Source organism: Empidonax traillii, unplaced genomic scaffold, assembly GCF_003031625.1.
Source record: "Empidonax traillii isolate 1590-97213 ecotype Southwest subspecies unplaced genomic scaffold, ASM303162v1 scaffold756:size664756, whole genome shotgun sequence".
NCBI lineage: Eukaryota > Metazoa > Chordata > Aves > Passeriformes > Tyrannidae > Empidonax > Empidonax traillii.
In genome coordinates this window covers 438,159-451,878 of record NW_020955949.1, presented here as the reverse complement: position 1 = coordinate 451,878, position 13,720 = coordinate 438,159, and positions in this window count along the sequence as shown.

The following is a 13,720-nucleotide window of genomic DNA, read 5'->3' as shown; positions in this document are numbered from 1 at the left end:
GATCCCGGCGAACAAAGAAGCCCGAGGAGCTGCTGGGCCGGGCAGGGGGCGCGGGGCCGCCCCCAGGCCGCGGGTAGCTGGAGGTGAGCTTTGCCGCTGGCCCAGCTACTGCGGAGCGGCGGGACCCCCGCTCTCCCATGCCCCCCACGCCCACGTTTGGCGCTCTCGCAGCCAGCGGACGGGCGATGTGGCCGGGCTGGTTTCCAGACAGGGGGCGAGGCTGGCTGCTCCCTCAGCCCCCGGGGGGTGTCTGGCACCTCCGCCCCCTCTTTGCGATGCTGGCAGGGCTCGGCCCGGCGCTGGAGCCGCATGCATCAACTGGGGAGTGCGGGCGCTCGCGATCCCCCTCCGGCTCGACAGCGCCCAGCCCGGGAGGCTGCCCAGCGGGGCCCTTCTGCCCCCCTCTAGACCGTCCTGCCCCTGGCTCTCCCCTGCGAGGAGCGAGGGCCTGCAGCGGACCCCGGCGGTACAGCCCCTGGATGGCCTCCGACTGCCAATGGGGGTTTTCCCTGGGTGGGAGCATCCAAGTCCTTTCGAAATACTGTCACCTGGCACGTTTTTCTGGGGCTAAAAGCGTGGGCCTGGCTCTGCACAGCATAGGCACATCACTTTCCCTTCACTCCTGTCTTCAGCTAGAAACTCCCGTAAAGACTTGTGTTAGTGTTGATTTACCACAAAGGAGAAGACAACAGGCGAGGCACTGGGATCACAATGTGGCTTCAGTGTGCTTTGGATAATTCTTGGATTTTTAGTAATATTATTTATGGGATTATTATTGAAAAGAGTTGGCCTGTGTAGTATCATTTTGTGGTAAACCACATTCATTAATCAGCTACTGAATACTTCTCCTTCTAGAGATGTTTTATGGGAAGCTAGCCTTGGCCATGATGACTTCTGTAAATTGCAGGATCCCTGTATGTCCATTTTCCAGACTGGGCTTCCCAGAGATGTGAGTCACTGCTTGTGGCATAGGAAAGAGATGAGACCTGAAGCATTCCCACCAGGAAGGCACAGGGTTGCCATGCTGGAGTGGCTGCAGTGCTGCCCCAGGCAGGCTGTTATTACATGCTGAAGCCAGTACCAGCACTTTCAGAGGAGATTCCAAGATCCTTTTCAGTGGGCCAAACTGATGAATGTAATCTCCCTGTAGGCCAGTTTTTATCTTAAAGTTATTTGATACCTGGAAAATAAATGCCCTGAATGTCTAGTATCACTTGTGGAAGGGCTTAGAAGTAGTTTATTTCTTGCAGAGCCACATAACCTTGCCATTTATTGTCTGTGTTCAGGTCATACTTTAAATAGCACATGTGTAATCTCTTCGCCTCAGTTGCCTTCCATGGTACTCAGCCCCACTGATGACACAGTGCCCATTTTAAGTCTGTTTTGCCAAGTCCTAAGGATTGGCAGAGGCTGTAGCCTTTGCCACTTGCTGGAAATGTCCCTTCCAGCTCCCAGTGTTGGTTCCACCAGCCTCTGTCCCAAAACTTCTCTTCATTGGAAGGAAATCTACCGACAGGTTTGCTCTTACCCTGAATGGCTGGGCTATTCACCAGGTCTTTATAGAATGGGCTAGTTTGTGGTTTGTTTTTCTCTCTCCTTGTTTCACTGCTTGTCATTTTTTGGAGTCGTTGATATGCCTTCAGGTGAATCTCAGCATGATCAGAAAACAATTTGCCTGCTCCATAAATTCCCTGTATGCTACTTTCTTCCATAGATCCAGCCAGCTGGGCTATATGGAAGCAAAAACCCAAATCTGAGCAGACTGTTTAGACTAGAGATAATAACCATTCTCTGTGGTGGAGGATGACACATTTCCGACAGAAACTTGCTCATTTTTTTCACCAGAAATTGTTTGTTTCCAGCCCACAGGAAATAAGCAGGAAAACCACACTTTTTTTTCCTGGATTAAGCTTTGATTTTAAATGAGGTTTTATTGAAACCTTAGTATTTCCATTTTTAATCAGTCCTGGTGAACTCATTTACTATAAACTTGAAATGATCCGAGATCATGTGAACAAAACCAGCCGAATCGTACAGACCCGAGCAATCTGTTGATGCTCTGGCTCTAATCCCTTGCAGGTAAAAGCGCCGGAGCGCGGGGCTGCCAGCTCGGGCACGGCGTTCCCAGCCTGCGGACCCCAGTGCTGTTCACGGTCTCTGCAGGTCAGCAGGGCCCGTTCGCCATCGCAGTGCGCGCTGCAGGGACCGGTTCCCGAGGCCAGGAAACTTGCGCCCTTCCCAGGGTCCGGATGATGCTCGCCCTGCTGGCCCGGCCGCGCTCCGCCTGCAGTGCGGGTTGGGAGCCTAGGGCTGGTGCTGGACGGCGGGGGTGTGTTTCGCCCTCCTTGGCTGCCGGGGCACACATCGGGGCCGGGGGTGGGATGTGCACGGCACGGCCCGGGAGCGCTCCCGGGGGTACGGGCGGGGGTGTCCCGCTACACGCGCTCGGGCCAATAAACATCCACTGTCTCTCACGCTTAAATGGTTCCTCCCCTCTTCACCCCTGAGAGTTTAACTCAGCGGGTGGGGTCCCGGCTCTTTAGCGTGGGCGCGGTGCCGCCAGGTAAAGGCGCTGAGATCCACCTCCCAGGAAAGGCGGACGCGAGGAGGGTTTGGCCACCCTCCTGGATAAAGGCCTGGGGGACCTGGTTCCGACCTGGCAGGAGTCAAGGACGATGACACTCCTAAAATGCAACGATGTTTTAAGGTATATTTTTTATCTATTAAGGTGTATTTTTATTATTTTAAAGGGAGGATAGGCTTTTGAGCACCTGTAAATTCAACAAGTGCCATGGATAGTTAAGCTTCTTTAAAGCCTTGAAAGTAACATAAGTATTTAAGTCACTTTAGATGCTTAAATCTATATAAGCTGTTAAAATGCCTTTAATCCTCGAGTGCTTAAATCACCTTAAATCTTGGGAGTTAGATGAGAGAACGAACTGCCTGGAAAGAAAGACCCCAGCTCCAGTCCCTCCTCTTCCCCAACCTTAGTAAATGTTACCTGATGGATGGTGGTGAAAATGAATGAACTGTGGGGAAAATGACTGCACTCCTTGGTGCTTGCAGGCAGTTGAGTGAAGCATTGCATTCTAAGGAGTGTGCCTGGTCTGTGCCATCTAAGTTAAAACTGTGGTGCTGCTCCCCCTTGTTTTCTAGCCTTGATATGAACTCAGAACTTCTGTACCTTTTTCTGACCAGTCCTGGAAGCTGAGAAGTGGAAAAAGGAAAATGAAATGTATTGACACTTGCCTGTCTGCTAAAGAGCAGGCAGACACTTGTTTTAACAGAGGCAGAAATAAAGAGTATGAATTTGTCAATCTGTTGCATGTTTTTCCATATCTGCTGCCTTGAGATCACTCAGTCCCTTACCTGGCTATGTACTGTATGTGGGAGCCTCTTTGCTTCCCTGCCTTGACCCCATGAGATGCTTTGGTGATGTGATGAGCTTTGAGGCAAAAACTGCCATCACTGATAGCTTCCAACCTGAGCCCCATATTCCTCTCACACTGACCTTCAGGCATCATCATCCTTTTCAGTTGCAGAATCATTGGCATGGGTTAACTGTAGCTGGAGACAATCTCCAGAGACCATCTAGCTCATGCTCCAAGTTCTGACTTTAGGTGGCTTGCAGCCTGACACATTTGAGACCTCACTGGGATGCCTGCATACTTGCCTGGGACCTGGGAAGCTCAGTTCAAGGCTGTGTCTCAACTTTTCTCCTCTTTCTGGAGAAAATGCTGAGCCCACAGGTTGAACTCCCACTGTGGAAGATGGTAAGACCAGGATGGATTATTTGCCACACTGAGAGCAGGGATTTGCAGAGGGAGCCATGGACCCATGGAGGGCAGCCAAGCCTTACCCAGCACAAAGCTGCCACCTTTCCCAAGCAGCTAGGTGCTGCTTTCACCCCTGAGGGGAGTCCAGCCCCACTGACATTTACTGGTGGGAGTAGCCAGTCCAAGCATATAAGGGAGATCTGACCTCAGGGGCTCTCTAAGAAAGAGAGCAAAAAATCAGAGCTTGGGGAACTACCCTTTGGCTATTAACATTATAGAGGAATGGAAAATCTATGGCTTTTTAGCTCGTTCCCTTCAGCTCAAAAAATGGCAGTGATGAGGATGAAATTGGCTTTCTCACCATGATATAAACATCTGAAGAAAATTTCTGCTTACCTTTAAAAATGGTCTCCAACGTCACAGTACAAAAATATTACTACTATTTGAATCTTACAATTGCTTTTGATAGGAAAAAAATAGGATTGCATAGGTTTTGGTATGAGGCAGCTCAGCAACAGATCCCTCCTGATGCTGCTTCAGTGGCTGATAAAGTGGAATTTAACATTTTCCAGGTCTGGACTGGCAGCAATCTTGTTTTCTGTTGCCACAGCACTTAAAGTTATGTTGTCAAAAACTGCATGTGCTGCAGATATATCTTTCCACCTTTCTCTCCCCACTGCCCGTCTCCTCCCTCCCCCCCCACCCCCGCTTCCACCGTCCCCCTCTATGAAAGCAATCCTTAAAAAAAAAAAAAAAGTTATCGTTTTCTTTGTTTTCCATTTGGAATGCTCACTGACAATGCAGCAGCGAGCTTGCTCATGCATTTTGGGTATTGGCTTATGCTCAAAGAGTATTAAGAATATGTCCGAGCGGCACAGGGGGGGAAATCATCTTTGGGCTATGGCAGAAGAACCTCTTGGTGGCGCTTTTGCACACCGTGTCGTTTTTTCCTTTGCCCAGTTACACGGGGCATCGATCTTCCACTGTTCTGTGTTTTTGCTCGCTGCCCTTTTTCTCCAGAAAGTGTGTCTATAGACTGAAACTCCAGGCTATCTTTAACCAGGGTTTGATGTCATGAAAAGAAAAGATCAAGCTGGGGCTGATTACAAAACAAAACCAAGTCACATGGAGTTTGCTAGGTTTTTACTTTTATTATTTTAATTTTAGTGGTCCTTCCTTTAACAGTTTCCCTGACTTTAGTATCTTAAAATTTTCAGGTATTTTTTTCCAGTTTGGAATGTTTTCCATAGGAACATTATTCAGTATTATTCCAAACCACTGCTTTGTACTGTTGCTTTGTACTTTCTATTTATACGATGTGGTAAATATAGGTGCTTAGATGCTGTATTTTACATACACGCAAACACACACATTTATATAAATCTAGACTTATGCTAGTGCTCTAGCAAGTTACGATCCTTCACATTTATCAGACGTATCTATATCTAGCTTCAGTTTTTGTGCTGGTGAGCATTTTTGCTTATGCAGAATTTCTGTTTGTAATTACCAGTTCGTTTATTATCTATCTAATCTAAGTGCTGGATGACAAAGGTAGCAGAACCCATGCCCTAGAGGACTACAATTGCATGGTACCTGGCTTTCCTAGTGTGTTTTATTTACAGAGCTATAATGTAATCAGTTTTTCCTTTCTTTTCCCCCAGCTGTTATTTTCAGCCTGCTAGTAGCTAGCAGTGTGTGAGAGAGGCAGGTATAGAAACTCACTTTCACAGCTAATTGCTACTTGCAGGGAAATGGTCAAATTTGCAGCCACATAGCTAGTCTAATGGCCTCAAGGTTTGGACGCCTGTTACTTGTCGAGGGAAATTATTTTTGAATAATATTTTGTAGTAAAACATTTTTAAAAAGTAAAATCAAGAGAACCTATTGCCCAAAGCTATGGTATTTAAAATATTATTAGGCCTGATTTAAAATAGAACAATGAAACAATGATGTCAGATTGATCTAATCAACCAATTAGTCTCTGTATTGGATTGGAGTTAAATTACAAAGTGATTTAAATAATCAAACTTGTAGTCACATAATCAGTAATTAAAATATATTTGCAGACTCTAGAGTTAGTATTTTGAAATATTAAAAAATATCCAGAAGTTTGAAGTAGCTGACCCCGAAGCAGTTTGTGTAACATGGCTTATGATGTGTTGGTATTACATCTGCAAAGTTCAGAAATAACTGAAAAAGGCAAGCAACTTTTGCTTAACATGTATTCAACAAGGAATATATTCGAACTTACATTATAAACCTGGTCTCATATTTACAGGCCCTGGTCCTCATGGCAGGCTTCAGCCACCCTAACATCTGCTGAAATGACAAGCCAGCAGAGCACACAAGCAAATAGCAGTATCTTCCAAGTATCTTGCTTGGAAGTATCCCATGGGATTTGACTAAAGAGAAGAGGGGTCCAGAAGATCTGTTTTTTTTTTTTTTTTCTAGCATCACCTCCTCCAAGTTCAAGAGCAGTTCATTCTGCTGAGCAGAAAACGAAGCAAAGGTAGCAGGAGGCCTGCACTGGAGAACAACTTGCTTCTAATTGAACTCAAACATAACAGGCAGCATACATGAGGTAAAAACAGGGACAAGTAACTCAAGAGGCACAAAGAGATGTTGTCCAAGCATGCAGGGATAGAGTTAGGAAGTCCAAAGCCCACCTTGAGTTGAATCTGATAAAGGACATGAAGAGTAATGAGAAGGCCTACTACAGGTACATTGGTAGTAAACAGGAGACAAGGGAAAATGTTTGCTGCATGGGGCAGAAGACTTGGTGACTAAGGACACATAAATACTTGAGGTACTCAATGCCTTCCTCACCCAGGTCTTCCCTGGGGTCAATTCTCTTTAACCTCTTTCGTTAATGACCTGGTCACTGAGACATAATGCATTCTTGTCAAGTTTGAAAGAAGTTGTATCATCACCTCAGGTGACGCAGAACTCAGGAGTGAGACAGACCAGGTGGTTTTACTGCCATTCAAAGGGACCTTGACAAGCTGGAAAAAATGGGCTGTAATTATGTGATGTTCAGGAAAGCAAAACGCAAAGTGCTTCACCTAAGGACAAACAATCCTAGGCACCAGTGCATAATGGAGACTAAACATCTAGAAGACTCCTTGGGCCTGGGGGTCCTGGCAAACACCAAGGTTACTATGAGCCAGCAATGCACTGTTGTGGCAAGGAAAGCTAACAAGTACCTTGTTAGCTGTACTGGGAGAGGTGTGGTCAGCAGGTGAAGGGAGGTGATCCTATCCCTCTACTCAGCACTGGCGAGGTGCTGAATGAGGTGTACAGCACGCCTGAAGTGCTGTGCCCAGTTCTGGGCTCCCCAGTGTGAGATAGAATGGACTTACCTGAGGGAGTCCAGTGAAGGGCCACAAAGATGATGAAACGACTGGAACATGCCTCCTATGAGGAAGGGTGGAGAGAGCTGGGGCAGTTCAACCTGGAGAAAAGAAGGTGCGGGGCAATCTCATCAGTGTTTGCAAACTCCTGAAGGAAGGATGAAAAAAGGATAGAGCCAGGCTCTTTCCAGTGGTGCCCAGTGACAAAACCAGAGGCAGTGTACACAAACCGAAACACAGGAGGTGCTGTCTGAGAAAAATACAGAACTTTTTTTAGTGTGAAGGCAATCAAGCACTGACAGTTTGCCCAGAGAGGTTGTGGAGGCTGCATCTTCGGGGATATTAAAAGCTTGAGTGGACGTGGTTCCGGGCAACTGGCTTTAGCCCTGCTTGATCAGTGGGATTGGATCAGGTGACCTCTGGAGGTCTCTTGCAACCTCAACCATTCTGCGAGAATGTGTTTTTAAAGCCACAAGGAATATGGCTGCATGGCACAAATGGAGCCAGCAGTACTTCAGGAGAAACAGGTGGTAAGGAATCTAGAGTCACCACCATTCTTGAGCAATATAATTTTCTGTGGGTTTTGAGGTTTTGGAACACCATGAGTACATGGGCTCATATTCTGTGAGCACATAAAACATAGCACTGAGCATCCCTTGGTAAAAATAAAACAATCAAGCTAAAAGCCTGCCTTTCTCATAACAGCAATATGACGAAACATGAAATGTTCTTTTCCTTGGAATTCCAATTTTCTCTGATTTATTTTGCCAGTCTGTAATCAGAAATAGATGCTCCATCAGAGTCTGACACAGGAGATGTATGAGCTGGAGTCGAGGAGGAATTTTGAGCTCTCAGAATAGGAAACATGATGTAAATAATGTATTTTATTCAAGGCAAGAGAAGTTGCAAATACTTCTAATCATATTTTATAGGGGAAAAGGAAAAGGGGATTTCTAGAAGGTAGCCCATGTCAGAGCCATTATTTGTCTCTACTGGCCATTTAAAACGGCAGCTTGTTGTTGTCTCTTGTTAGGTTTTTAAATTTTCCTAGATTGGTATATGAGAAGATAATGAATGATGGAATTTAAATGAAAGGTGTCCAGCTTTCTTTGCTAATGGGCTTGAGAGGAGAACATGACTCTAAAAATGCCATGAGAGTACAATACTTTTCAGAAATTAGATTCCTCTCATACAAAAAAATTTGCTTTTAAAGTATGGAAAAATACTGCAGCTTCATCTGCTCTGGGGATGAAATATATAGGGCTTCAGAGAAGAGGAAGCCTTCTGATTGTGCTGAACCCGGTCCTTACCTAAAAAATCTTCAGGCTGTTTTTTTATACTATGTGCTCCAGCCAAATCCCCTAGCTCCCTTGGGTAATGGCGCCCTTTGGGTACAATCTGACATTCGTTAAGTGCTTTGCTGCAAGGAGCCCTTTTTTATTACACAGAATTGCTCAAGCTTTGCTGGAAATCCCAGGTTTTGTCAGTGCATATGCAGGGATATACTTGCAATAATTCCTGTGTTTAACTGTTCCCCTGTGTGTGTGAACATAAGTGTGTACTGCGCTGGGTGTACACATACACGTGTTTTGGTTCTGTGGGTGAATGTGTATTCTGGTTGTGTGTGCACACATGTGCAAGCACATGCACACACACACACACACACAGAGGAAAGGTTGAATTCAGAATTTGTTTTCTTCCTGTTTTACACAGCCACAGGGCACACACTCTCATCTCCATCACAGTGCATCTTCAGAAGTCTTTGTCTTCTAATTTGCCAGGGGAGGGAAAGGGAAATGCACTTTAATTTTTATTGCAAACATTCACAGAGATATGTTCCTGTGCAGTGTAACCTGCTTTCCTACCAAGTGTCCTGCATCCCCTGCTGTAATCCCAGGTCCTGGTCTGCACATCACCTCTAGTCTCCCCTGCTTTCCCTCTGCCCAGGGAGGAAGAGTCCACTTGTGGAGGTTCCATCAGCTGCTGATAGCTGTGGGAGCACTGATTTGGGTTTCTGTCCCTTGCTTAGCTACCAGTCTTCATACAGCAATGCAGTTTCTTGAGTTGCTACCCTTCTGTCAAATACAATTGGTCAGGGGGGGTAAAGAAAATTAGGGGTAGGAAGTGGAGACACTTTCTCTGATGTTATGTAAGCCCCACCCCTTTCAGAAATGAGGGTAAAATCTAGGGCGTTGAGGTGGGAAGGTTAAGGGGCAGTTGGTGTGCTAGCATAGAAGGCATCACTACTGTATGAAATTTAGAAAAATTAATCACTTTACTGTTTGCCTTTTTTATTTCTTTCTTTTTTGCTTCTCTCTTAAGATTTGTTTGCTTGTCCCAGCAATGATTCAAAGAAAATCAGAAGGTTAAATAAATGGCATATGTTTTCTCTTCTGTAATTCATCAGCTTCTCCATTGCAAAAATGCCCCAGACTTTTGGAATCCATCTGTTCAGTTACAGTAAAACTGGGTTTCAGCCTCCTGTTGTTATAACAATTCTCTCTTCAGGAGCATTAGGAGCTGGAATGATTGATGAGATCTCAACTTGCTATCCTCTTTAAGCCTAGGAAGAACATAGTGCTGGGATAATTGACCTATTGTTTCAGAGCAACAGGTAGGAAGTCCAGCAGATAAAGGACACCTTGCATCTTACCACAGGTCTTCTCTGGTGGAGCTGCATTGATTTGGAGTAAAGTTTATACGGGTATGGATGAGAATTCAAAATCAGGCTCCTTTGTTTTAACTGACAAGAAGGGGAGAAGTTGCTATAGGCAACTCTAATTCCTCAATTTTGGTTGTGATATCTTGAATAGTTTCTGTGGAACAGTGGAGGAACCCCACTGGTCAGGGACCTTTTCCCATAAGGTTTAATACAGAAATGTTTTTGACTGTAGTTGTGCAAGGCAAATGGGAGCAGATGCACTCAAGAAAATGTTTAATTCCTTTAGCGATATTCACATCAGGCAAGAAGTGATCCAAACGTTGTGTTCGGGTTTGACCTGTGTAACAGGAGATGATGAAGAGGCTGGAAGTCTCAGGTGATCAAGCCCCATTACTGAAAAGGGGTTTTACAACTCTGTAGAAAGTTTCTGGGATTTTTGTTGTGTTTTGATAACCCTAAATTTGCATGGTGACACAGACGCTGCAGGGTCATCATGCAGTCTGGGCAGCAACTGTCACAGGAGACTTTTGGCTCCTGAATTTGCATGTCATTTGAGGTGGGTGTTCTGCAAATCACCATCTGGCATCACAAAGAGGTAATGGCAAGCAAAGTATATTCAGAAGATGGTATTTTCCCCGATCTATTCCCTAATGGGGTGATACTAGCTATTACTCTACCATACCCTAAAATAAAAGATATCTAAATATCTAAATAAAGGGTCCTAAAATAAAGGATTTTAGGCCTAATCTCAAGTTCTGTGTCATACTTACAGGGAGAAGTGGCCCTTCTGCATGTTCAGTTGTACTGGACATCCAAATCAGTGCCAGAGCTTCATAGGAACAGTGTTATGCCTTTCCAAAACTATTTGGTGTAGGTCACGTACCTCTGCAGACTTTTTGGTAGAAGCAAAGGGGCTGCCTGTATTGATTTACTCGCGGGGCTTGGAGAGAGCTGTGGGAGTCAGAGTGAACCTCCGCTCAGTAATTTCTTGGACTCTGCAGGGGAATGTGAGTATCTGCCTGAAGGGAGAGGGAAAACTAGGGTTTTAAGGAAGATCACAATCTGACCTCTCTTCGATCTGTGAAACTAATGCACTTCTTATGCAGAGCACCTGTAAGTGTGGGGTTTTCACTTCCCGTGAAGATGTCTGGAGTGTTTTTTTAACAGTACAGCCTGTGGAAGGTTCTGTTCATGAATTAAGTAATGTTCGAATTTTAGATGAAAATTTGTGCAATTATCTCTCAGAGCTAAGGGGGAGGTCAACACGCCCATCTTTGATCAAATACACATAGTTTCATTTTCCACTCTTCTGCACATGCAAACTTGAATGCTTTTTAAATTGTACCATGTAGAGGTTGCTATATGTGCCATGTTTTGATACATGAGATGACTACATGATCCAGTGTGAGCCATGAACCACTGAAAACTTACACAATTTTTGACTGAGAGACCAAGTGCAGTGCCTTTGAAAGTATGGTACAGCTACATGAGTTTAGGTTTTAACTTCTAAAGTGTACTAATAGAAGAAATTAGTTCTTCTAAATATTCGAGAAAACATCTTTGACTAGAAGAAATTCTTGAAACCAATTTCCTCTTGCAAACCACACTGGTGATTCAGTCTGAAGAATGCTTTAAGCCTTTTGTCTGTAAGGTACATGTCTTATATAGGCTTCTGTTTTAATTTACTGCACTTGTATGCAGGTTTTTCAAACTAGTCACAGTGGTCTCTTATAAATCACAAGAAATAGTCTACCCTCAATACCCTTTCCAGTCCTACACAATGAGTCAAGGCTTGTCAAAGACCATTTTAGAAATCTTGAATAAATCTGACATTATGTTGAGACAGCTGTTAAATATATTTCTTTTTTTCCCCCCAGGTTTCCTTTCCCTCACTATGAACAATGCAATTGGTTTAGTACTATTTTTAGCCTGACTTTTCATTTCAGTCGTATGTATTTCTACCTTCCATGCACACTTAAGTTAATTTATTCTAACATGAAAAATACTGGGAAAGTCACTAACCCCCGCAAAAAGTTTTTACAAGCTGGACTGGAGGCTGGCTGTTGCACATATACACTCCAGATGCCCAAGCCCACCATTAAAAGAGTAAAATCAGATTTCAGGGTGCAGTCTAACTCTTATGCATGTCTTCTCTGAAAACAAATGTCTCTTCAAATCAAAATTCTCAGCAGATGTACCTAAACTAATCTTGTGTCTGAGGGCAGTTTGATTCAGTGTAGAAGGGAGAGTTTAAATGAGTCCTGCTCGTTTAATAGACTTCTACCTAGCAGGAGAAAATAGCAGTGGGTTTTTTTTTAGTATGTTTGTTTTTCCTAAGAAAGCTGATGTGAAAAATAGAAGCCTCCTCATGTTTCTCACTAATAACCCAGTCTTTCTGAAGTTGATGGGAGTGTTGTTGCTCCTCAATGACACCACAAGTGGGTCACCGTTAGGCTGGCAATAATCTTCTCCTTCCCTTTTGTGAGTGTCTCTTTCTACTCCTGGTTTTCCTTCATAGGCTGGCCTGGAGGTGAGAATTTCAAACCGGTGTGGTGGTACACGTGGGTTGAGACACCTGCAGTCTGTCAGGGACTTTTTTCCCAGCTCTGAACTATTCGTGTTCTTCAAGAGTGATCAGGAAAGATGCTCTTCTGCCTGAGGGCAGAGATGCAGCCATTGAGTTCAAGTAGCTGGGCAAAGACTGAGTTCCTCAGTGATGTGGTGGTGACCAGTGTACCATTAGTGATGACTGGCAGTGATTCAGGAATGGGACAAGTGAGGTGGGTCACAGTAACCTGCCTGTGCTGGTAGTTAAGTGTAGAGTAGGGTCTGCTTTCTGATTCTAAGTTAAGGAATAACATCCTAGCTTGGAACATAACTGACTTGGAAAAAACATGGAGAACTGTAACTCTATTGTTGCCTTTCCAAAGGGGATTAAATAAGACAATAACTAATAAATAATATACAGAGCTTATGGGTCTGTCTTCAATCGGAGTTTAAACAAAGAGGTCTGGGCTTTTTAAGTGCCTTCTCAAATGTGCAGCTTTCTTGAAATATTTCTTGCCAGAACATCCCTGGCATTGCAACAGACAGTACTTCCTCCCTGAGCAGTGGTGGCCGAGCCTGGAATGCTGGGGCAAATGAGGGAAATGATGGGGTGATGGTGACAAACTGGTGCTGCTGTGCCATCCCCATCACAGCTCTGTGTGTGGCCGGCTCTGTGTGTCTGCTCATTGGCTGCACATGTGTGTGGTGTGGCTCACTGCCACATTACTGGGACACCTGTGCCCTAACCTGCCACTGCAGCCCAGTCCTGCTCGATGGAGGGCAAGCCCTGCACCCCATCAGCAGGACCACTGGGCGCTGGCTGGCTCCTGCGTGGAGTGAAAGAACCAGGAGTTTGTCAGGCAGACCTGACTGCTGGTCAACAGAGAGAATCACAAAGTTAGAGAAGCAATCAAGGCTATACACGAGAAATTAAGTTTTATGCCTACTCGGGGCATTGAGAGGTGTTCCTTCTTTTTTTCCTGTAGACCAGAGAGGGGAGCTCACCTGCTTTTTATTCACTGCCACTCTGCTTTCTGCACCAAAATGCACATGAGGAAGGGTGGGAGACATAGACATCATTTGTGTTGTGTCTATGGCCCTCACAATTATAAACTTCCTGAGATCAGAGGGAATAAATCCTTGCCAATTAAAAGGCCTTTTAATGTCAAGTTGTGACTAATAAACATCTGAACTGCAGATGTAGCACTGTAGGTGTACCTGTTGCTTGGACCTTTTCTAGCATCAGTTGCTCTGGCAATTGTGGGTCACAATTATGCACCTTAGCTATTTCTGAGGATAAAACAATTCATCTTCACTTTGTTTCTTGTCCATTTGTCCAGTGCAGAGATGTCAGCCTAGTTAAAGCAAATTTCCATTTCAGCCAC